The sequence below is a fragment of the Pinus tabuliformis genome, chromosome 8 (assembly GCF_031772625.1).
Source record: "Pinus tabuliformis cultivar Carrire ecotype Pingquan chromosome 8, CPIR1, whole genome shotgun sequence".
Taxonomy (NCBI): Eukaryota; Viridiplantae; Streptophyta; class Pinopsida; order Pinales; family Pinaceae; genus Pinus; species Pinus tabuliformis.
The window spans coordinates 447,923,674-447,950,898 of NC_142294.1; positions in this window are offsets into that span (position 1 = coordinate 447,923,674).

Below are 27,225 nucleotides of genomic sequence, written 5' to 3' on the forward strand. Positions count from 1 at the left end.
ATGTTTTTTCACAATATTCTGCAAGTATTTCCATGCATCAATTAGGCAACTAAATAGTGAAATTTTGTTCTCTTATTTTGATTAGAAACATTCCTTGTTTGATATGATTCATGGATAAATGCCAGTAATGTATGTATTACAAGAGTTTCAATAGTGCACGAATATCTCATGCCAGCAACCCAAGCCTAACCTCATCCATCCATGATCACCAAAAGCCACCAAGTCCCTCAACCAATTCATCATTCCATAAAAGCAACTTTCCAGGTTTGTTGAGCAAATCTAGCCATCTTACAAACTTTGGGTTGAGCTTCGAGGAAGTCCTAGCCACCGCCTTGCCTTGTTTCTTCCATCATTCACCTTCCCTATTCCCTATACCACCTTCCAAGTCACCTCTATTGCTATCGGCTTGATCCTGTAGGAATATAGGGGATCCTGTAGGAGCATTAGGACATCCTGTAGGATGACCTGTACTGGCCTGCTTTGAGGCCGATTTGTGGAAAAAACATCCAGGAAGATAAGAGAAGGCTCCCACGTGCCTCCCAAGCCATCTGACCTTCCATCACCATCTCTAACCCACCCGCCGCACCACCAAGAAGATTTATCATTCACATTTTTGCAAAAAGTACAAAAAGGGAAAAAAGAATTATTGTGTTCATTCATATGCACAACAGTAGAATGTTTGGTTATTTTAGATTGCATGCCTATGATAGTTAGGATTACACACATGTTAGCTTAGAATTCTTCTGAAGCAAGATCTCTTAGCAATTAGTTAGATGAGTGGTGTGTTTAAAGCATTGATTTTAGTCTTTTTGTACTGCAGTAGACAATATTTCAATTCTCCCAATTAGTGCAAAATTCCCCTTCCTTCATTGGTAATCAAAACTTCTTCTGAATCAATCGAAGGTTGGTTTGAGAAACCATAGTGGCCTATCGCCAACTCAACAGTGACAAAGAGTCGACCCATCGCATCTACTTGTGTATACATCACTGTCACCTCCAAGTTTGTATGAACCCCGGGTTGATAAAGTAAAGTTGATAGCCCCAGAAGTTATAATATTCTTGCTGCGATACTGGTGTTCATTAGGTTGATGAAGAGGAAAATATGGAAAGTTAACCCAAATAGGTAAAATTAATGGAACATCACTTTCTCGGTTGAACTATGGACTCCATCGATTTAGATACAAACCTTGCATCCCCATAAAATATGGTACACTTAAAAAATTAGATCTTGATTTCTTTCTTTCCAAAGAGGGAAGAGAGAAAAAATCATCTTACAAATGGAAATAGAAAATTGTACTTCAATCATGGGTGTCCCACAAGCTGATAAACTCTCCAATCATGCCTCTCTCCTCTATCCTAAGAGCCATTATGTAGAATTGATTAGAGTGAGTGACAATTTTCTATATCTCATCTAATTTCTTCACAAATCGGGCCAACTTGGAGAATTAAACGTCAAATCACTAACGACTAATGCATTAAAAATGTCAAATCTCATTGAGTATATGGCCTGTTGTGTCTTGGCTAGAAGAGTAGGCGACCCCCGAGTGGACGTCTCGGTTCTTGTTGAGGCATAAGTTAATTGCTATTGTGTGTGGCTTGCAGGCTGTTGCACCTAGCCTAGGTTTATAGTGGCAGCCAGTTGGATTTGATCCTCGGCCTGTTTAGGATAACTCTCACCAGTTACCGATTATCCTAGATTATAAAAAAAAAAATGTCAATATTAAGATTAGGTAGAGGAGGCATAGAGTTAAACCCTTTAAATCATAAAACCATGGAAAAAAGGATAAAATTTCTTCTTTTAAATTTTAGGTAATAAATATATAACTGATGCTCGTTAAATAATTATTTTAATTCATTTTTCAAAAAATATTATTAAAAAGAGAATAAAACAAAACATTAACAAAATAAAACCTAACATTCTTAACTTATATCTATTTAACATGAATAATATGTAATACACTAAAAATATAGAAATAAGATATTTCATGTGTAATGTGGTGCGACCTATGATTTCCTAGAGATTTCAATGTAGGAAAGGAAGGATGGGGTACTATGTTATGGAAATTTATTTCAAAAATCATTTGAAAACAAAAATATTCGTAACTTGTTTTTATAAATATAACGTTTACATATAGAAGTGTGGGTTGGAGATTTTATTTTAACTTGGATATTTGTTTATAAAAAGATAGGAATTTATTTTATTATTGTATTTAATTTAAAAGAATAAAGTGTGAATAATAATGACTTTCAGATTAATTATATCATTATGATTTGATTTACGTTTCAAACTAATTAAGAAGGGTGGGTTAGAGATTTTATTTTATTTTTGCAAGTATTTGGATATTTGTTTATGAAAGGATAAGAAATTATTTTATTATTATATTTAATTTAAAAATTAAAGTGTGAATAACAATGTTTTTCAAATTAATTATATCATTATGATTGGATTCACGTTTCAAACTAATTAATATAATTTATTCAATAAACAAAAATATAAATAAAATGTTATTAGAGTTACAAAGGTTTGTCCGGTGTCTTGCCTCACGTGACTAATATGGACTCGCCTAAGTGAGACTATACTTTAAGAGAAGGAAATATTTCCAGTTAAAGTTAGTTACATATTTTATTATTCCTTTCGGTAAAATCAAAAGGGCAATTAAAACCACAATCTCTAGATTTCCTTTCGGTATGGCCTTTCTTATGGATATTTTTGGGGAGGAATTGTATCCCTATAATCACATTTCATTATCAATCATAGGCAAAAATTATACAGCCGAGATAAAGGTCGATGAGATCTTGCTTTGGAAATGCCGATAATATAAAATCATTAGAGATTTATAATAATTCAATTATTGTTTCGTTTTTGAGAAGTGAAGCAGAATCATGAAAAGAGAGAGTTTACTTTTAGCTTTGAAATAAGAATAAATAACTATTTTTTTATTAATTAATTTTATATATTTAAAAAATATATAATAATTCTTTTTAGGTCAATATTGTATTTTTTTTTTTAAATCAGAAATTATAGGAAAGTACTAAAAATTTGAAGTCATTTGGCTGTTATGAAAATCTAATTATATCAAACAATTCATCCTCTATAGAGATGAATAAGACATCAAGGTGTTAAGGAGCTCTAAATTTACTATGCAGACGCTGAAATACAAGGCTTCTCGACCATGAAGACAAATAAAAAATTAGAGAAGAAGAAATTCGGGACATATCAAAAGACTAAATAGACGGGTCAAAATTCATAGTTACGACCCTTGGAGTCCAGGGATACTGAATCTTTTTGTAGAAGCTACCAACACATTTTCTTGATAGGAGACAGGAAACTCCAAGTGGATGAAATTCTAGGCGACGAATCTAGAATGCCATAATTAGCCACCATATGACCAACCATATTCCCCAATCTGTAGACATGGGAAGGAAGAATAACTGGGATGTTGATGATTAGGGAGGCAACCCTATGTAATAGTTCTTCCAATGCCAACTTTTGAAAAATTTTGTGGACATGAGTGCCATTTTAGAGTTTGTGGAGCATGTTGACAACAAGTTGGGAGTCCCCTTCCATGAATAGCTCAAAGAAACCATTACTTTGTGCTATTTCTAGTATCGCAATGAGTGTAGTGAGTTCCATAGCATTCTTGCTGCTCAGGGCAGGATTACTATAGTATATGAAGAGTGGAAGACTGAGTTGCCTTTTGAAAACACTACCATAATCGGTTCGACCCAGATTCTTTTCTGAAACATTGTCGAAATTAAATTTGAGGATGGAGAGAGGCAAGTGAGATTAGGAGTTACGGATAGCAGGATTAGGTGGATGAATATATGTAGGGGAAAAGGAAGTGGGGGATGGAATAAGGTGCAAACTATTAAGGAGATAGACCTTTTGACTATATGATTTCAAGTCATGGGGCAACAAGTGAGGGTGATAATGGTTTATTTTATATTTATGAGTATAGAATTCTAGGGGGGAGTTGAGGGGAACAGAAGAATCCATGAAGATATGGCTATTACACTCCTTTAAAATCACCCACACTAAAAGGTCGAGTGAGATCATCCAAATACACTTAAGAATGGGATTAGAGAAGGTGGGTTTCCTCCAATGTATTATTGTGTTAGGAATACTAAGAGAGTCCATGTCAGAGCGACTGAGGAATTCTTCTAATCAAAGCCAAAGGTAGTTGGAGAAGGCACATCTAGTGAGTAAATGTTCAAGATTTTTCAAGTTAATAAGATAGATGACACGTGTAAAAGGTCCTTGATAGTTGTGTTTTTGTATGTTATCCCAAATTAATGTCTTCGTAATGTTTATCAAGCTCTCATCTATTTGAATTTCTTGATGCTTAACTTCCAATTGATATGCTTCACATGTGGAAAAGGATCCTTTTAAACTATAGCCCCATCCAAGTTTATCTGGATGGGAGGAGTAGGGGATACATCATTGTTCGAGATTACACCAAAATTTCTACATTGTTCTCCATTTGGATTGGGATGCCAATATTTTGATGGTGACCACTATCTCCATTGCTAACTTGTGTCCAAGTTGATCCAGTAATTAGTCAACTTTATTAATCCTTGGGTTGTCATCTGCATATGCATATTGTCTAGATGTTGTTGATATTATAGTTTAGAGAGCTACTGCCAAGATTCATCCTATAATAAGGCAGTGCAACCATCCTCGACTCCTCAAAAGAAATGATGTTGAATTAGATGCATTTTTGTTTTAGTGAAGGTATATATGGATGAGCTAGGGAGGTGAGATTGCATTCACATAAGATGTTGTGGGGGTGTGTGGGGAGTGTATTTTTTATGGCAAATGCATTTGCAATTAATCCTCCTTGTATCCACATGCACCATGTTTTTTCTCCAAGACTATTGTCATGGTGGTGGGGTCACATTTGCCCAATGTTCCTTACAGTTTTGGCTGACAAATTTTCTCCCATGCAACTAGGGACCATTTTTATTCTAATTTGGAACTTCCCAATAGGAATGAGAATTGTATTAAGAAAAGTTACTCTAAGATCGAGTTTGCTGCTGCGAGTGTTGAGCATAAGTAAATGGAGAGGGATTCGAGCATTTCTTTTTGATGAATTATCCTCCCAATAAGATTGAGGTAACAAAGCCCAACCTACTAGTTTTTTCTTAACTTGGAATAACAACTCCTCTCATAAGCTCCATTCAAGAGAGCTATCAACTAACAGAGCAGCTAGGTACATTGAGGGATGCTTACTTTTTTGAAACCCCAAGATTCTTAGAATATGTCTTTGAAGAAAGAGTGGAGTATTACATAAAAAATAGTTGAGACTTGTTTTTATTGATTTCTATAGTTGAATCTTGTGCAAACTCCAATATTTGCACAAAATTTCTTACCTTGTGAATGATGGGAGTTCCCATGGTGATGGTAGCATCAACAAATTTTCAATGGGTTATTGGGAGATCCTCCCCAAATAGATGCACACCTTTGATTCTAATCTATGAAGATGCTGCTTTGGGAGCTCTCCCCAATGCATCCACCACCATTTTGAAGAGGAAATGTGAGTGTGGGTAACCTTGAAGAACCCTTTGGGATGGTTTAAATGGAATGGTAGGGGAACCATTTAGCAGAATGGAGAAAAATGTTGATGATAATAAATTTCTAATCTAATCCATCCGTTCTTGATTAAATCCAAAATCCTTGAGAATGCTTAAGAGGAACTGCAAATTTTTCCTACTGAAATCTTTTGATAGGTCTAGCTTAGGAAACATACAAGGGATTTTTTTATGTTAGTAGAGCATATGGTTTTGTGGGAAAATATGATGCAATCTAATATTTGGTCACCTTCAACCTTTGATGTTTTCTCTGGTGAGATAAGCTTTGGAAGGAGAGGTTTGAGCTTTTTTTCTACGATTTTAGCTATAAATGAAATTATAGAGAGTGATGAGTCTGTATCTATTAGGGTCTTCCACTTTATTCTTCTTTGGAAATAGCATGAAAAATGTTGCATTTGAGGCTTTTAAGATTGATCATGTTTTTTTGGATTCCTCCATTTTATGCCAAACATATTGAACCACTATGAACCAACATATTTGAAATAATGTATGGTAAAAATATATGGTCCAGGGGCTTTGTTACCTTACATTAATATAAATATTTCTTCCACTTCTTCAAAATATATTTATATGAGAAAAGACTCATTTTTTATTATGTTACCAAGCAGGGGACATGCTTACTGTTTCCGGGAAAACTAGTGTCGTTTCGATCCGCTAGTCCCACTATGATTAGCAGTTATACTAGAAAAAAACAATCAAAGCAATTTGCGATTTCGTTTATGTATGATAGATAAGAGAGAAGCGAAGGGACCAACCTGGATCTTCCGCTTGACTCCTTGCTTAAATTTTATCTCCCTTGATATAGCTTGCACCTATTCTCCTACTTATCCCGCTCAATGAATACCTGTAGAGACAAAGTCACAAAACACCATCAAAGCATCTCAATCTATTATATCATAAAGAATGCAGAATTAGAAATATATTGATCATACAATGGCATTCACAAATAACAACATTCACGAATACATGATTGTATGGAGAAAAACTCAAAGAACTTTATTAATAGTAGAAGGGAGAATTACAACCCAACAGTCTGATCCAACATCAAAGCCCTCTTCACCTCATGAAAAGCAAGATCACCCAAAAATACAATGTCTTTTCTCAAAGACAAACTATCAGCACTTCCTTACAAATTAGCAAATTCCAGCCTCTAGATCTCTCAAATGAGGGATCCATTTATAGATGTCTACAAGGGTGTGAGTCATCTCTGGGTTTTTGATTAATGTCATTCCACTTGTTGTTCTTGGTTCCACTTGGAGATTTCTTGGATCTCTTACTCATCCCTGGGCGAATTCAGAGAGGCAAGTGTCATAGGAGAAGTTTCTGGAAGATTCCATGAGCATCCACTTAGAAAACTGTCTCGGACATTTGTCCATCGTTACTTATCGCACCCTACAGAAGGCCGCTTTAGTATGCATCACACCTGGTTATAAGTGTAGAAGACAGTATGCATCGCACCTTGAAAGTGGGGCAGTCAATATGGTCCAGTTTTGTCCAGTTCTGAGTGGTTTTTCAAGTGGAACTTTTGGGGAATGATGTAATTAAAATCAATGCTCCATTTAGCAAATGGCCCAACAACAACTAATGGATGAAGTGGTGCAGGTGGTAATCTGGTTTTACAATAAAAAATCTAACAAGCATGGAAACTTTTGATTGTAATTATGTAAATTTTTGAATATAGTGGGCCAGAAGTAACCCACTCGTAAGATTTTTTGTGCAGTAGCGTAACCAGATAGATACCCCCCACACGCACCTGAATGACAGTCATTCAGAACTTTTTCAGCCTCTTCATGCGTGAGGCACCTTCGCAGAACTGTATCGACACCATGAAGGTAAAGTGTATCAGCAATGATCATGTAGTCTTCTGCTTGGTATCGAATACATCGTTGTTCTGGGCAAGAGGTGTTTGCCCTAAAAGTTTGGGTTTGGAGATAAATCAATATATCTCCATGCCATAGATTGCTTGACGATATCAGAAAGAGAGTCTCACCCACAATTGATTTTTTAGATGTTAAATCGTTGGATGACGATGGAAGGTCACTGAGTAACTCCGCGAAGACGAGAGAATTCTTTGATTTGGATTTGGTGAATTCCAGATGAAACTCTTGTAAAATGGCTATCCATTTGGAATATTTTCCCCCCAATAATTGACACGACAGAATGTAGGTCATAGGGTTGAAATATGACATAATGGTAGTTTTGCGAAAGAGTATATAGTGTCAAAATCTCTGTACTGCTTGAACAGCTGCTAAAGCCAGCTTTTCAACATAGGAGTATTTGCTTTTTGTATCATTTAAGTTTCGACTTAAATAATATATAGGATGTTCTATTCCATCATTTTCTTGTACTGAAACCATAGCGATGGTTGTATCTGCGGCAGTGAGATACACATTAAAGTCATTTTGATAGTCAGGAGTATACATTAATGATTCTTTTATCATGGAATATTTTAAAGCATCAAAGGAAGCTTGCGCAACCTGATCCCAGTTGTAGGGTACTTCCTTTTTCAAAAGACGCGTATAACCTTTAGCAAGTTCGGTGTAATGTTGAATGAACCTCCTTATAAAGTTTGCTTTCCTTTGGAGTTTTTGAATCTCAAGAAAATTTGAAGGTGGATGCATGTCAAGGATAGCTTGAACCTTACATGGGTCGATAAGAATTCCGTCCTTAGAAACGACCAAACCTAGTAATTGACCGGAACCAACACAAAACAAGCACTTGTGTGGATTGAGTCATATCTTATAGTGTCAGCAACGCAGAAATATGGCTCTCAAATGCTGCGAATGATCAGTCCACTTTCGTCAATGAGCTGGTAAATCATCGAGATATGGTTGAACGATGTGCTTGATGTCATGGAAGGCATAGTTCATTGCCCTCTAAAAAGTTTCCCTTGCGTTCTTTAAACCGAAAGGTAATTTGCGATATGCAAATGTGCCCCACGAACATATAAATGTAGTCTTTGACTAGTCCTATGGGTAGATATTGATTTGATTGTATCCAAAAAATCCATCCATAGATGAAAAAATTTCGCATTTGGCACATTCAGCAATTATCTGGTCGATGAAGGGTGTAGGATAGTTGTCCTTTGGACAATCTTGATTTACATCCCTATAATCAACACACACTCTAATTGTTCCTTGTTTTTTCATTACAGGAACAATGTTCGATACCCAATCAGTGAGTGGAACAGGGTAAATGAAACCAGCATGCAAAAGTTTTTCAGCTTCTGCCTTAATGGTAGCGGCTTTCTTCGGATGAACATGTCGAAGTCATTGTCTTATTTGTTTGACATCTGGATACATCTTTATTTCATGTTCAACAATTCTCAAGTCAATGCCTGGCATTTCTTCATATGACCATGCAAAGACATCTCCGAATTCACGAAAGAGTGCACAGTAAATTTCCAATTCTGATGAAGAACATGATTTGCCAACATGAATATTCTCTATAACATTAGGTTTGGTCGAGATATTAATGGCTATAGTTTCTTCAATATTTGATAGATTTCAATTGGAATGAACTGTATTTACAGTATTTGATAGAAAATCAAAGACTGAAGGATGCTTAAGGTTGCTTGAATAATCTTCATTGTTATCTTGAAGGTGGGAACGATGTTGGTAATCTTCCCACGATGTCTTTCCTATCATCATAGACTGAATGATTCCTTCGTCTGTAGAATGTATATGAGACGAAGGATCGGAATAGGTACCATACTCTAGAGACCTATCTATCCAGACACTCGTTGAGTGTTGATTTGGGTTCACCACCTAGGCCCAAAAAATTGATTGCTACAAATATTCTATGGGGCTTGGGGGCAACACCTCGCAATGATCCACACTTTCAAATTGGTCAGAGTTCTTCTTAATCTTTAATGATGTAGAAGATATCATATGACAGGTTTCCACTGTGGCCACTTCCGCTAGATTACTTGGAGGTGGGAGGGAAAAAGTACCCATTAAGGAAGGGTCTTTTAGGAGACCTACTCCAACATGTTGAAGCGATTGAGAATTTCTATGGATCAATGGAATGCTTCCAGTAGCTTGTGAACTGTTGGGGAAATGGGTTAGTTGGTCAATGATTGTAATTCCACCTTGGAAGGGAAATGCAATATTTCTAAAATATGTTGACACAAAGGTGGCCATAGCATAAATCCAAGGCCTTCCTAGCAAGATATTGTAGTCAATGTTTCCATCAATGACCTCGACTTCAATTTCTACTGTCTTGCTCCCCAGTTCAACTTTCAAGTTGCTTAATATCCCATACGGTGTGTATTTTCTTCCATTGAATGCTTTTAATGTCGTTGATGATCATGACAAGGGTGGTGATCCTAAAGTTTTCCAGCAACTCATTGACATAATACAGGTAGATGCCCCCTCATCAATGATTGTTCGATGAACAGTTTTATTGAGGGATTTTACTTGTATGAGGAAAGAAAGTTGGGCAGGTAACTGTGGTTCATATCCTTTATGGTTGAAGGCCACAAGATTGGAATCCGTTGGGTCAATCCAACCTATTCCTGATAACAAAGCCTACTTTTGGGAGGGGTAATTTTGCAGTACTTCTAGTGTCGACATAGCTGATGGAAATTGAGCCAAATCCTCCACTATATTATAATTATGTGCTGCTCAAGCATGAGGATTAAATGTTGATTTATGTACTACTCCCTTTGGTGGCTTTATATCTAGTTCAAGAATTATGGACAGAACAACTTCAGGTGAAGTTGTTTTTGAACTACTGGGTTGATCTGTAGCCTTGTTGTTCGACGATTGTGGATTCCCATGATATTTATTCCTTGTCAATATCAAAGCATCATTTTGTTGTTTCAAGATGGATAGCATAAGCACTTGGGATGGGGAAGCATGATCAATAGCAACCCATTGGTTTCTACGCTCGAAAATGGATCAGTCAACACTACTGAGGTACTTGAAGTTTTTAAAAATTTCATACCTCAGCTTTATGTGGACAATATTTCATGAAATGTTCATCGTCGCATATGTAACATGGATAATGAGGGTTCTTTTGCCCAGTTGGGTTTTGAGAAGATTTTTCAGGAGGTGAATTTTCTTGTTTCTTCTTATTATTTTTCTCTTTCTTCTTGCCCCCTGGTTGCTTTGGATTCTTGCCCTTATCTGATGATACGAAAATAATCTCCGAGGCAAGAGGTTCTTCATTTGCTTTTTTACTAGAAACTACAAGGGCTTTTTTAGATGGAGCCTTTGTGGTTTTCATGCTTGTGGTACCGATCACGCTATCATCAGCATGAGGGTCCTAGTTTGATTTAGGAGGGGGAGGAACGGAAAATTTTGGTCTAGGAGCATCAAGAAGTTTATCGTAGAGCATGCCAAACTGATTATAGATCAAGTCTAAATATTGTGCCCGAGTAATGACTTGCTCTTCAATGACAACTCCTCCCTTAGCCACATCCTGAATAATAGAGGGCAATAATGACTTAATAAAACATTTAGCTAAAAGCTGATTAGAACATATGTCTTTACCATTCGACGACGGTGTCACCACTCATGAATATGATCAGATATGTGGGTGGCTGTGGTCTATTTAAAGTTGGTAAGGAGTTTTTTACTCGTTTCGTACCTTATGGGTAACTGAAAATGAATTAAAAAGGTAGTGGCAAGGGTGCTGAAGTTATCGAACGAAGCTCTAGGCAATTCAATATACCATTTTTCTACCGGACCAGTGAGCGTTCTTTGAAAAAGGCGAAGCCTAATCAAATCATCATTTAGGGTGTTAGATGAGCACCACAAATGAAAGGCCATTACGTGATTCGATGGATCTTCACATGGATTTCCATTGAATTTAGGAATATCGGAGGGAATTTTATGAGGAGTCTTTGGCCACCAAGGGGCATAGGTGATTGGATCATTCATCAGCTGGCTCAAATTCGGTAATTCTAGAGTTGCCACAAAAGGCAACTATTGATTTAGGTTAGGTGAAGCATACCCGGGATAAGATGGAATTTCCTGAGCAATAGGTCTTTGCATACCAGCGTAATGTATCTGATGCTGGTAACTTTGATAAGGTTGTTGGACATAACCATTATAGTATGGTTGTTGATAATCATTTTGAAGATGTGGTTATCCGTTACCTACAAAGCCTTGTTGCTCAGATCCTTGGTAGGTTTGCTGGAATTGTGGTTGTTGAAATTGTACTAGCCATGGTTGTTGGACCATTTACGATTGCCCAATACTAGAAGATTGACCAAGATGCAGAGTAATCATACCTGTTTGAGCCTGAGTCATTCGAAATAAAGAAGCACTAACTTAAGGTTGTGATTGAGCCATAGAGACAAGAGGATGTTGTATTGCAGCCTAAGAGACTTGAGGTTGACACTCAATAGGCAGTGCTTGTACTTGCGACACAATCACAATAACACGTGTAGTGGGAATATTCGACACAGGATGGGTCGGTTGCATTGAATATACAACCCTTGGTTGTTGAGGCAGTATTGGTACCCAACCGCTGGATGTAATTCCAGTTTGTCCTGAATTTTGTTGTAAACTCTCACATGGTTGTTCTCCAGGAAGGAACAGTGAAAAAGCATATTGCCCTCCATATGGCGGCAGTCCAGTGTTCAAAGGATATATCGGTCTTTGAAGACTAGACTGCCCAAATTGATATTGGCATGCAGGATCAATTTGCTGAGTTTCAACATAAGAAATACTAGATGGGACTACGGATGAACAAATAGGAACAGACCATGTTGTCAAAACAACCCCTGAATGGACTCCAGCTAGTGATTGGTAACTAGCTGGGACAGATGGTATACCAGCAAACATTGTAGGAATGGTAGTAGGAAGCTCTACTGTAGCTATATTATATGATACAATCCTAGATGTTGATGGTTTTTTAGACATATTTAGTCTATCCAAAAGATTTTCTAGCGATTCGACAGGAACTTGCGATGAAGGATGATTAAAAGAACTAACTTTAGGACTAGAAGGATATAAGTGAATCCCAGTTCCAAACTTCAACGGGGTACTGGATGGAAGATCCTCTACTATCTCTTCTACTGCAATCAATCCAGGTGGAAGAGGTAAACCATCAGGTCTGTAAAATACATTTGGAGCTGAAGAAGGTATTGCTTCCGTAGTGACAGATACCGGAGGGGTGACACCTTTTGAATTTTGGAAATCAACTTCCGGATGTTTAGGTAAGTGAACTTCAATCTCTGGATCAACTCTATCTGGAGCTATTTTAGGTATAGAAGTGTCTACCATTACACTAGGATCAGTTCTAATGTCCTCTTGCAATTGCGGAATTCCTTCTCTAAAGGCAGATGTACCAGAAATGATCAGAGTAACTGTAGTCTCTGATGATGTTGAAACATAAGTTTCAAACAAATCAGGTGAATTGGACTCAGTTAAATGAGACCGTTTTTCCCGGAATGGTTTCATTTCTGGATTCAAAGATGATTGACTCACTAGTCTCTGCGAATGATGGGGTTTTGATTGACTTTACTCCACGATTGCGGATTACTAGATCAACTCAAATTTAAGGGTAAAAATGTTATTCCGAATTTAAATAAATTTTAATGACACTTTGACACAACTTTTTCTTTTTCAATTTTTAAGAGTCGAGAAAAAGCTAAATATGACTCTAGTCCCCTTCGATTGTTAATGAACCTGAAGTGACAAGTGCTCAGATGGACCTCTTCTTTTAAGGAGATGAAAAGGAACGAAAGTGACTACTCTGGAGATCTAGACAGAGGGATTACCAAACCAATCGCAAAACTGCAAAATACACAGTGGAAAATTAAAGAGAAATTACCAAGGACTTATGTACGGTAGTCAATTTTCCCAAATGCTATGTTTAGTGCATTGCGATCGATAGGGCGACAGACACAGCTTCCTATGAATAAAGGGTACAAGCCTATTGTGGTCTCCCAATATGTACATGACAGTACGGGGAGCACAATCCATGCTAGCACTTGTCATATCAAAGAGGAGGAATCACCGAACCTTCAATGAAAACAATTGTTACTAGATTTTATGACGCCAGAACAAGTCTCTAGCCTAGACCTCTAGATGTGTTACGTTAGGTTCCGAAGCGTTGTTAAGTTCATTGAAATTTATTTTAGAGTTGATGTCGCTTAGAAGTTTGCCTTTCAAGGTTCACCACATGATGTATATGTAAAATTCCTAAATATGCAATCTAAAATGATAAAGAATCGTTGTTTATTTTTTAGCAATGAAAATCCTAGCTACGAAGGAAAGAAGATTACGATTCTTTCAAACAGAGAGCGAAGAGCACACACTAAATGCACTTTTCCTAAACCATTTTTCGCACATAGTCTAAATGCAAATGCAAATGCATGTATTTGTTTTCATTCTCTTTAATGTGAAAATGCCAAAAAAGAAAACTAAATGTAGTAAAGATCTGAAATATTTTTACTCAAAGCGACATTTCGACAATTTCTTTTTCAAAATAGAAAGGAAGACTAAAACGAAAATTTTCAATTTCGAATAGAAAATTCATTCGACACTTTAAAATATCAACAAATCAAATCAAATTCATGAAAAAAAGTCCAATCGACTATCCAAGGAAGGAAGACTCAATGACACTTCACTTTTTGATACAAAACAGTAGTTACGACACTCTTTTGCATCAAAACAATAGTTCGATTTTATCAATTTTTTGACAATGGATTGCAAATGATGAACAAATACATAAAAAACATTGACTAATCCTAATCAATGGAGGCTGAACTATGTAAAGCAAGGAGGCTTCAACAATGAGATACTGTTCATAAGCAGCAAAACAACTAAAGAGAGCTGAAAACAAAGACAAAAAAACCCAAATTTCAAGGAAAGAAATAGGATTACTCAATCATCGCACCTATGCTTCACAGAAATAGGGATTCATCTCACCTACTACACTCGGGAGGTTTGATGCATACTGGTTTCCAGTGGTAGACAGTGTGATGGGTCAGGGAGTGCAACTAAGGTGTGTTTTGGCTCAAATTTGCAGCTAAATTCAAGGAGTTAAGCTAAGCTATCATGGACAGTAAAGAACAAAGTACATAGGTATGATCTTGAGAGGTTACTGAGCTACAAAAAGAGCATCTATAATGCTTGTAAGCTAGATGTTCAAATCATAAACTAAACTAGAGATTGATTGAAGCAGCATTCATGTACTTTGCAAATGCAGAGCAAGAGCAGTTCAAAGGCTATCTAGCTAACTTTAGGATCCGTCTATAGTTTATAAAATAAACAAAAAAACTATTCGATCCCCAGTGGAGTCACCATTTTGTTTCCGAGAAAACTAGTGTCTTTTCGATCTGCTAGTCCCACTAGGATTGGCAGCTATCCTAGAAACAAACAATGAAAGCAATTTGTGATTTCCTTTATGTATGATAGATAAGAGAGAAGCAAAGGGACCAACCTGGATCTTCCACTTGACTCCTTGCTTGATTTCTCTCTCCCTTGATAGAGCTTGCACCTCTTCTCCTACTTATCCCGCTCAATGAATACCTATAGAGACAAAGTCACAAAACACCATCAAAGCATCTCGATCTATTATATCATAAACAATGCAAAATTAGAAATACATTGATCATACAATGGCATTCACAAATAACAACATTCAAAAATACACTATTTTATGGAGAAAAACTTGAAGAACTTTATTAATAGTAGAAGGGAGAATTACAACCTAGCCATCTGATCCAGCATCATCCTCCCAGCATCAAAGCCTTCTTCACCTCATGAAAAGCAAGATCACCCAACAATACAATGTCTTTTCTCAAAGACAAACTATCAGCACTTCCTTACAAATTACCAAATTCCAGCCTCTAGATCTCTCAGATGAGGGATGCATTTATAGATGTCTGCAAGGGTGTGAATCATCTTTGGGTTTTTGATTAGTGTCATTCCACTTGTTGTTCTTGGTTCCACTTGGAGATTTCTTGGATCTCTTACTCATCTGTGGGCAAATTCAAAGAGGCAAGTGTCATAGGAGAAGTTTCTGGAAGATTCCATGAGCATCCACTTAGCAAACTATCTTGTACATTTGTTCATCCTCACTCATTTCACCCTAAAGAAGGCCTCTTTAGTATGCATCACACCTGGCTAGTGTAGAAGTCAGTATGCATCACACCTTGACAGTGGGACAGTCAATATGGTCCAGTTTTGTCCAGTTTTGAGTGGTTTTTTAGGTGGAACTTTTGGGGAATGATGTAATCAGTTTACCATGATCCTTTAGGGTATGAAACAACACTTTTATGGTTTAAAGAGCCGTTGGTTTATCAACATATAAGATTGGGGTTGCAGTGCCCAAATATGTCTCTAACACTTAGTGATTTGTTGGACACCTATTATTTATTGCGAATGGGCTTGTAAGGATATATTGATAATAACAAATTATCTCCTAAGTTATATCGTGATGTTTATACAATTTCAATCCTCCAATATTTGTGAGAGTGAAAATGTGATTCTGATGGATATGCTAAAGCATATAATCGTGGGAAAATGTTGTGTTTTTATCCTTCCTTGATCCATCGTACTATTGTTTTGTGTTTCCAAATAAGTTATTCTTAATTCTTGTGCTCGTCAAGATCAATAAGAGTGACAACCTATTCTTTAATTAATGACTCCAATTGGCCATATAGGATGTATTCTTGTTGCATTGTCTCCATCTTTTTTTCCAGTCTGTGCTTTTCCTCCAAAATATTATCGAATTTTATTTTCTTGCAGACTTTAACTTATCATTGAATGTATTTATTTTTTACTGGAGCTTGTACATTAATGTACATTCCAAGGCTTCATGTTCCTCCCACCACTTCTTTATGTTAGCTTAAATGTCTAGATGTTGTAGCCAAAACCTCTCTAAGCTAAAAGCCATGTTATGAGGTCAAGACTTTACGGCAATATTTAGACATATAGGCTAATAGTATGAGTTGTGACTTGGGAGTAAAAATGCTTCTAAGAATATATCATAGATCATAATGGATTTAGTGACTAAGAAATTATTCAGTATAGAAACCATTTGTTGCACTCATCCTCATCTATTATTCCATGTGAAAATTTCCATTTATAGTTTCGAGATCAATTAGGTGAGAATAAATATTTGTTTCTAGAAAATAGATGGAATATGCATCAAGTATTTTACTCCTCACTTTTTCCAGAGTTTTAATGCGGTTAAAATCTCTACCAAGGATCTAGAGAGAGGGAGAGGGGAGATTGTAGGTGCTAGAAATGGATTGGAGTAAGAGGTATTTTCCCTTGGGCAAGGGAGGTCCACAAACATTGGACATGTAGTAAGTCTTGGTTGAGCCAATGAGTGAAAATTGGATGTTGTGAATTTGAAATGAGGTGAAAATGTTAAGAATGAGAATCTCTTGAGCATTCCATATAATGAAAAGCCACTAGATTTTCCTTGAGCATCAATATAAATTAATTTATAGTATGTTACCCATTTTCTTGTTAGTTTGGTAATTGAATCACTTAAAACTTTGGTTCCCTGAATCATCATGAGTATGGGGTTTTTAGAGTACCATTTTGATTTAGGGAGCCTATTTTTTCTTTTGCAATAAGGCATATGATATTCTAGGAGATAATGATCATGTCAAGGGTATGTTGGACATGGCAAAAACCTTCAAAACCACTTTGATCTATCCTAAGTTGATTAACATATCTCCCAATTCTTCTAGGGTATCGTGATTATTTTTTCTTCCTTTTTTTATTTTCTTTCATATGAGGTTTAATAGGGTCCTTCATTAGTTGGTATTGAATGCCTAATGATCCTATCTTAGATTTTGTTGATGCCAATTTTAAGGAAGATTAGAAATATTTGAAATATGCTCATGGAGAACTGTTTAAGAGATGTTGATGCAAGGCTATTGAAAACTCTACATTTTCTACTCCTTGTCAATAGTGGAATGGTGGTGCTTTTATTCACAATTTTATGAAATATTAAGTGAAGTTTCTTTTTAGTGTGGAAGAGTGGTTCTACGGGGTAGGGAACAAAAAAATTACTCCATAATGTTTCATATATCTGTATTAGTATACATTTATGTATTCATTCCTCTACACAACATTACTTATCACAGAGTACGTAGAAAATAGAGCAAAAAAAAACAGAGTTGTATAATGGAATAATAATAAAATGAGAATAAATCGAACAAAAACACACATGTTAACAAAGTCATCATTGTCTTAATTGAAATTATTCATAATTGAAAGAATTGAAAATACTAAATACGCTTAGACAATCAGGGTTAGAATGATACTCAACAATAATGCTTGTGGCTATCACTCTTTGTTAACTTCTTCAATACCAAGTAGATTTTTTCTCTATTGTACTGTTCTTCTTCATTTTAACCTTTTTACGATATTTCAAATTAGCATCATGTACATGGGAGTGAGCTTTGATTGTGTGGAGGTGGGAGTGTGGAGGAAGCACAATGAAATCTTCCTTGACACTTCCATATTCTGCAAAATGAAATTATTTCAACTCTAAGGACATGGTGTTAGAATTTTATTCTTTAGGGATGTCTGCTTGAGTTCCAGGACTTTTGTGAAATTTTCATTTTCTTTTAATCAATAACACAACATAGGATATAATACAAAGGCTCAAAGCATATGTTCGATAAATTATGCAAAACATTATCATAAAATTGGTACATACTCAAATTTGTGATCGAGAAGCATTGAAGAGTAAGAAATATAGTTACAGTAACAACAATTATATTCAGATTCAAATTCCAATCACCATAGCTATAATTGAAATATATATGAGATCATATTCAAGGGATAGTCATATTTTTTTGTTGTTTTTGAATTGAGTCAGAACTATAACAGTGAGAATTAGAAATATTAATATAAAATTGTAAAAGTAAATTCATTTGTCGCAATGGTAACTGGGATTTGGTTCCCATGAACCATAATATGAAAAACGAAACTAGAACTCAAAACAAAAATTTGTATACAGGAATTAGCTAAGGTAATGGTAAGATAATCAACAAATCTAAATTATCTAATACTAGTAAACAAAAAAGTTGAATGTTGAAGAATTTGAGAACATTTGCAATATGGAAAAGCATCCATTGTGACTGTGTATCTGTTAGATATTGACCAGGTTCACAATTTCTTCAAAAAAAATATCCACCATAGTTTCAAATGAAATCTTCGTCAGGGGAAACTATCATCCCCATTTTCACATTTTTTTAATATATCCTTTTCAATTTTTTTAACCTCTTATTTTAATTGCACGACTAAGATAGAGTTCTCATCATTGTTTCTAAGAAAATTAATTAGAAATTTCATAATCTCTTCTACAGTAGAACAAGTTATGTCATCAAACTTCATATCCTTTGAATGTTTTATCCTCTCCAATTCAATGTTTAGCATGTCTCTTGAAATTAATTCAGAATTGTGTATGATGCAGGGACTACTTAGGTCCTGTATAATATTTAACTCCTACAAAAAGGCATCACCTCTTCTAGTGTTTATGCTATCACATTCAGAAATGATGTCCTGTAGTGTACTAATTCTCCTAGAAAATCCAACTTCCTCTTTCTTTTTCTGATTAACATCTAGAAGTCCTTTATTTTCTTTCTCTATATAAAAGGATAATTCAATCCTTTGACTAAAAGAAACTAAATCATTGTCAATGAATTGCTTGTCTAGCTTAATAATACTATTGACCAAATCCACAAATGTATTAATATCTTGTTGCAACCGCAATAAATCAAATTCTACTTTTGATGCATGATTAATAGTTTCTAATACTTGGCATATTGTTAGGTCCCTATAATACTAGTGTAACCCCTTATTGTTGTTAGTAAAACCCCCTTATTATATTATTGTGCCCATGTAGTCCCCATATTGTTATTATTGTGCCCCATAGAAGCCCACTATTGTTATTATTGTGCACTTACATTATTATTGTTATGTCGGATCTGATTATATTATGACCCCTTAGACTCCAATATATAGAAAGGAGGTCTTGTCATTTGTATCATCTAGGAATTGTTCATTTGTGTAATGTAAAGGAGATTGCCCCCTTGAAGAGGCTTATTTCTAAGGCATTCATCTATCTTTTCTATATTTTTGTGAGTTGGTTTGATAAAATTTAGTATCAAAGCTTTGGATTCTAGGGTTTCATTGATCCAAAATAGGCCAGTGTGACATTTTCGCTATAACTTCTTTTTTATGGAGTTTCAGAATCTATAAAAAAAACCATTTGAGAAGAAATCATGGTGAATCATGTGTCTGAATTTCAGATCTTTTCTCAATATAATTGCAGATATATGATTTGAGGAAGTTAGGCTTTTGGAAGACGCCCGAATTACATCCTAAACAGGTGACCTAGGGAAAATCGTCATAACTATATCTCTGAGCATCATATTGAAATTTCGTAAGAAATTATAGAAAGAGAATGGACTATAGTTTTCAGTGCATATTTTTCAGATCCGAAGGTCAAAATAGTGACACATGGAACTTCATACAAGTTCGCTCTTTTGAAAAGGTATATAATCAGGCCATCTTGGGAGATTGCGTATAACTCTTTCTTAGTGAATTCAATTTCGATCAGACTGGTGGCATTGGAAGGAGGATTCAAAGGGCTACTGTAGGTCACAATTTTAGAACTAGAAGATTTGATATTACAAAGTTAAAGTCGTTTCAAGGTCAAGCTTCCGAAATTAAGAAAAAGCGAGATGAGGAAGTTCAATGGCAAGGATCTGGTAAATTGGATACTATAGATGGAGAAATATTTTGATCTACATGGTGTACCACTGTTACAAAAGGTATGTATTGCATCTAATTATTTAGAACCAAATCAATTTTTATAATATAAAGGGATTTGTTCTCTTAAACCACTTGTCACGTGGTAAATTTTCACAGAGGAACTGATAGCACATTATGAGCATACAAAGAGAAAAACCTTCTTTAGCCAATTGATAAATCTCAAACAAAAGGGTTCAATGGCAAAGCACATTGAGGACTTTAGAATATTGAATATAAGGGTAAATGATATTCCAGAGAAGCAAAGGATTAATGTCTTCATAGGGACATTAAAGGATAACATTCAACATGATCTTCGTCTTTGGGACCCTGATTCATTGGAGAAGACATTCAGGTTGGAAAGAAAAATTGAAAGGGAAATTATTGAAGAAAGGATTTCTACCCCTCACAACTATAAAGATGGAAGTGTTGTTTCTCCTAGCCTTCCACAACCTACAAGGGTGACACCACAACAATTGGAAGAAAAAAGAGCAAAAGAACCTTGTTACAATTGTGATAACAAATACATTAAAGGTCATAAGTGTGCTGAGAAGAAATTATTTTACATTGATTGTGAAGAGGAGGAAGAAAAGGATCAATAGCATAGTGAAAGAAGTTTTGATGTAGGCAATTGGGTATTTTTATGGCTACATCTTAAGCAAGCTATTTATGAGAAGGAAATGTTGGCAATACTACATGCACTTAAGAAATGTCGACCTTACCTAATGGGAATACACTTCAAGGTAAAAATGTAACATGATAGTCTTAAACACTTTTTAGAACAAAGATTTTCTTTAGAAGAACAAAAAAAATGGGTCACAAAAATTTTGGGTTATGACTTTGATATCATCTACAAAAAAGGGAAGAAAAATGTTGTTGCATATGCACTCTCAAGAAAGGATGAGGAAGTGGAAGCATTGTTTTTTGCTATTTCTATTATCCAACCATATTAGATAAACGAAGCAAGGGATCAATGGAATAAGGATGATGAAGTGTGGCCACTCATTCAAAAGTTGCAGAAGATCCCAGTTCAAACAATATTGCCAGAACTTGACGAGGAAGGAGAAATCATATTGGAACCTGGAGCAGTCATAGGAACAAGAACCCGACAGTTAAAAAATCGATCAATTTCGAAGTATCTCATCAAGTGGAAGAACTTACCCTCTAAAGATTCCACATGCCAGGACAAGGATTTTATACAGAAACATCAAGAGCTACTCAAGCGTTGAGGACAACACTTTTTGAAGGAGAGGGGCATGCTAGGTCCCTATACTACTAGTGTAACCCTTTATTGTTATTAGTACAACCCCTTTATTATATTGTTGTGCCCATGTAGTCCCCATATTATTATTATTGTGCCCCATAGAAGCCCACTATTGTTATTATTGTGCACTTACATCATTATTGTTATGTCGGATCTGATTATATTATGACCCCTTAGACTCCTATATATAGAAAGGAGGTCTTGTCATTTGTATCATCTAAGAATTTTTCATTTGTGTAAGGTAAAGGAGTTTGCCCCCTCAAAGAGGCTTATTTCTAAGGGGTTCATCTATATTTTCTATCTTTTTGTGAGTTGGTTTCATAACACATATATTATTGATGATATATGATTTCACTACATTAAGGATATTAACATCTTTATTAGATCTATGTGGTGTAGAAGGAGAAAAAATTGGAAATGGAGGTGTCCATATTGCAAATGGATTCATTAACAAAGGTCCTTGATTTAGAGTGTCTTCTAGATCTTTTAATTTTTTTTTATTCTCAGCTTCTTTTCTTCCTTCTCACCAATAGATTGTGGAAGTGCATGACCAATAGATTTATGGAATACCATGAGCCTCTTGGATCCAACACAAGACACATCAATTTCCATTTGTTCTTGGTCAATATCCTTTTTGGTATGAACTTTTACTTTTTCAATTCTAAATTTATCATTTCCTTGTCATATTTTTCATTTTGAAATGTGATAGGATATTCACAAAAAATAATGACCTATTTTTCAATTTACTCCATTATTTTATGATTCTCTTCTAAACAATAAGTATCCCAATCAAGTGGTATGTGATTCCCATTTTCCACATCTATAGGTTTCTCAATGCATTATCCATTTGCGAGACTTTTGGATTTTTCAATTTTAACTGTATGTTCTTTGTCGCAAGTGAATCTACAAAGAGGCTCTTTGACATCCCCATGACCTGATAGGTCACCATGAACTAGTTTTCCTGTGGCAATAGCTATTCTATTTCCTAAACTGGAGGATGAAGTTGCACCTTTATTGTGTGTGGAAGTTGCAAATTATTGTGTAGGATTTATGCCTTTTTTCTTGTATTTTTCTTCCCTATTAACATTGGTTCCTTGAGATTTTTTTTTTTTTTTTTTTTTGTATCAGTAATAAAGAAAATAGAAATTGAATTTAGGACCACTATTCTTCTCCTTCATTGTCATAATAACATCCTCTCTATATGTGCTCAATTACTGAAATCCCCCATGGATGAAGACAAGCGAGTTAATCATATTAGTGCAAATAATTTTTTTCATTTCACTATATGTTTCTCAATATGTTATGTAATCAGTAGCTATTACTATTTGGCATGTGAGATCTGTTACAAAAAACACTCTTAATAAATAGAAATTGAAAATACCAAACTGGATTCTTATAGGAAGTAGTGGAAATAAATCTCGAGAGTCCAAAATCATCTCGTTCTTTTGCTTCACAAATCAATATTGTTTTAATATCATTAACTGTTATGTAACCAGCTCAAGAAGAAGATAGAAAAGATAGATCAACACCTTAGAATTTAGCCTCTTCGAGGGGGCAACCTCCTTTACATTAAATAAATGAACAATTCTTGGATGATTCAAATGACAAAACCTCCTTTATATATATAGGAGTCTAAGGAGTCATAATATAACCCAACCAACCTAACAATAATAATATAAAGCCACAAAAAAAACAATAGAGGGATTCTATGGGGCACAGTAATAACAATATGGGGATAATAGGGGCACAACAATATTAATAAGGGGTACAACTACAATAGTAATGGGGTAATCACTAGTATTATAGGGACCCAACATGCCCCTCTCCTTCAAAAAAGTGTTGTCCTCAATGCTTGAGAAGTTCTGGATGCTTCTGTATAAAATTCTCATCCTCCCATGTGGAATCTTCAGCGGATAAGTTCTTCCACTTGATAAGATACTCCGAAATTGATCGATTTCGTAGCTGTCGAGTTCTTGTTTCTGTGACTTCTTCCGGTTCCAATATAATTTTTCCTTCCTCATCAAGTTTTGGAAATATTGTTTGAACTGGGAGCTTGTCGCCTATGACCTTATTTAAACATGAAACATGGAAAACTAGGTGCAATCGAGAAGCTGTAGGAAGCTCCAATTTGTATGCCATAGTACCAATCTTTTGCAACACCTTGTATGGACCATAATACTTTGGTGATAATTTATTATCCTTCTTAGCTTGCTTGAGGGACATTTGTTTATATGATTGTAGCTGTAGGAATACCCAATCACCTACATCAAAACTTCTTTCGCTGGGATGTTGATCTGCCTGTTGTTTCATTCTATTCTATGCCAACACGAGGTTATCCTTTAAGAGTTGGAGGACTTGTTGTTGATGTTCAATGTGATGTTCCAATGCTTGAACCTTAGAATTTTCTCTTAAATATGATGTGATGGATGGTGGCTGATACCCATTAAGTGCCATAAATGGGGTCATTTTTGTTGCTGTATGGAAGGAAGTCTTATATCACAATTCAGCCAGAGGCAACCATTTGACCCATTGTGTCTATTTATCAGATACAAAGCAATGAAGATATCCTTCCAAACATTTGTTTACTATCTCAGTTTGCCCATCAGATTGAGGATGATAAGATGAGCTATGAGTTAACTGAGAACCAAGACAAGAAAATAATTCTGTCCAAAAATTTCCAATGAAAATGGGATCTTTGTCACTTACAATAATCTTTGGGTTTCCATGCAGCTTTTTAATTGTTTCCATAAATGCAGTAGAAACTGTACTGGATTTAAATGGATGTGATAATGCACAAAAGTGTGCATACTTGGTAAGTCTGTCAACTACTACCATGATGACACTGTTTCCCTCAGACTTGGGTAAACCTATGATAAAATCCATTGAAACCTCCTCCCAACGTTGGCTTGGAATGGATAAAGGTTGTAATAGACCTAGTGTCTTAATTGTTTCAACTTTATTTTGTTGGCAAACCAAACATTCTGACACAAACTTTTGAATATCTGATTTAAGGCCATCCCAAAAAAAATCCTTCTTAAACCTGTGGTAACTTTTTAAAGATCCTGAGTGCCCTCCTAAGGGAGAAGTGTGCAATTCCATAAGAATCTTTTGTTTTAGCTAGGAATTCTTATAGAGGTATAAGCGATCTTTGTACCATAATGAATCATTTTGCCAGCTAGATGTATCAGACATACTGGAATCTTGTTGTAACTTTCGAATAAGTGCCCACACTTCTTCGTCATTCTTCCATTCCTCCCTTACTTCATTTATCCAATCTAGTTGGATAATACAAATGGCACACAACAATGCTTCCACATCCTCATCCTTTCTTGAGAGTGCATATGCCATCGCATTTTGCTTCCCTTTTTTGTAGATGATTTCAAAGTCATAACCCAACATCTTTGTGACCCACTTTTGTTGCTCTTCAGAGGATAATCTTTGTTCTACCTTGAAGTGTCTTCCCATTAGATAGGGTCGCCATTTCTTAAGTGCATGGAGTATTTCCAACATTTCCTTCTCATAAATAGCTTTGTGTAAAAACTTTCCCTTGATTGGACGACTTTCAAAAGCAATGGGTCTTTCATCTTGCATTAAAACAACACCAATTCCATTTCCTGAAGCATCACATTCCACAATAAAGGTTTTTGTGATGTCCGGTGTAGCTAAGACCGGTGCTTCGCACATTGCCTGTTTAAGATGTTCGAATGCCTTTGTTGCTTCTGGAGTCCATGAAAATGCATCTTTCTTCAATAATGTTGTTAGACGTGCTGCTATTCTCCCATAATTCTTAACAAACTTGCGATAATACCCTGTCAACCTGAGAAATCCTTGAAGATGCTTTATGGATGTCAGAATTTTCCATTCCTTAACGGCTTTAATTTTGCTAAGGTCTACCTTAACTCCTTCATGAGATACAATATGACCCAGATATTCCACCTATTGTACTCCAAAGAAACATTTGGATCTTTTTGCATATAATTGTTTCTCCTACAATAGTTGTAGCACCCTGTCAACATGTTCAACATGATCCTTCCAAGACTTGTTGTAGATTAGTATATCATCAAAAAATACTAACACAAATTTTCTAAGGAATGGTTTGAAAATTGAATTCATCAAACCTTGAAATGTTGAAGGTGCATTGGTAAGGCCAAAAGGCATGACCAAAAATTCATAATGACCCTCATGAGTTATAAATGTTATTTTCGTAATGTCTTCAATCTTCATTCTGATTTGATGATATCGTGAACGAAGATCCAACTTGGTGAAGTAAATTTATCCATGCAATTCATCCAGTAATTCATCAATGACAGGAATGGAAACTTATCTTTAATAGTGAGCTTGTTGAGCTGCCTATAATCCGGACACATCCGCAATGATCCATCCTTCTTGAGCACCAATACGATTGGAGCAGAGAAAGAACTTTGACTTGGTTGAATTATACCAGCCTCTAGCATTTCTGCAACCATACGTTCAATTTCATTCTTTTGGTCATAGGGATATCTGTACGGCCTGATGTTTTGAGGAACACTTCCTGGAATCAGATGAATAGCATGATCATGATCACGAATAGGTGGGAGACCTTCGAGAGTCTCAAATACCATGGAATGATTGTCCAAGACTTTTTGGAGATCTGGAGAAATAGATGATTCCACTGTGGACACATCTAGCGAACATAATTGTGCAGTTACACATCTTTGTTCCTTTTTTAGAAGCTTTGTCATACAATTAGAGTTGATTATCTTCCCGGTTTCCCTGCAAGACCCCTTAATTCAACTTCCTTTCCTTCCACAGAAAATTTCATGAAAATTTCTTGAAAATTAAAAGCTATTGTACCCAAGGATTGTAGCCATTAGACTCCTAGTACAACATCAACACCTCCCATTGCAATGGAAAGCATTGGGCTAGTCAATACATATTCTCCCATGGATAGGTTGATATTATGACACTTTCCCGAGCAATTTATTGTTCCTCCATTTGCAACCATCACTTGACACTCTGGTGCTGGATAAAAGAAGCAATTCAATTCTCTTGCTACCTTACAATGAATAAAATTGTGGGTACTTCCTAAATCAATCAACACTATTACCTTTTCCTTCTTGGTTTGTCCTTCTATATTGATGGTTTGAGGAGTGGTAATTCCTGCCAATGCATTACAAGATATGGTCAGATTTATTTCTTCGTTATGTAGGCTTTGTTCCTGGAGTATATCCTCTTCTTTTGACCTTTCTTGCTCATTTTCTTCTTCCTCTTCACAATCTATGTAGAATAATTTCTTCTCAGCACACTTATGACCTTTAGTGTATTTGCTATCACAACTGTAACAAAGCCCTTTTGCTCTTTTTTCTTCCAATTGTTGTGGTGTCAACCTTATAGGTTGTGGAAAACTAGCGGCAACAACACTTCCATCTTTATAGTTGTCAATGATATGCTTACTGGTTGCCATAATTTTGCTTTCCATTTTTCTTGCTAACCTGAACGCCTTCTCTAATGAATCAGGTTCCCAAAGGCAAACATCATGTTGGATATTATCCTTTAAAGACGCTATGAACACTTCAATCCTATGCTCCTCTGGAATGTGTTTCACCCTTATGTTCAATTTTTGGAACTCCTCAATGTGCTCCATTATTGAAC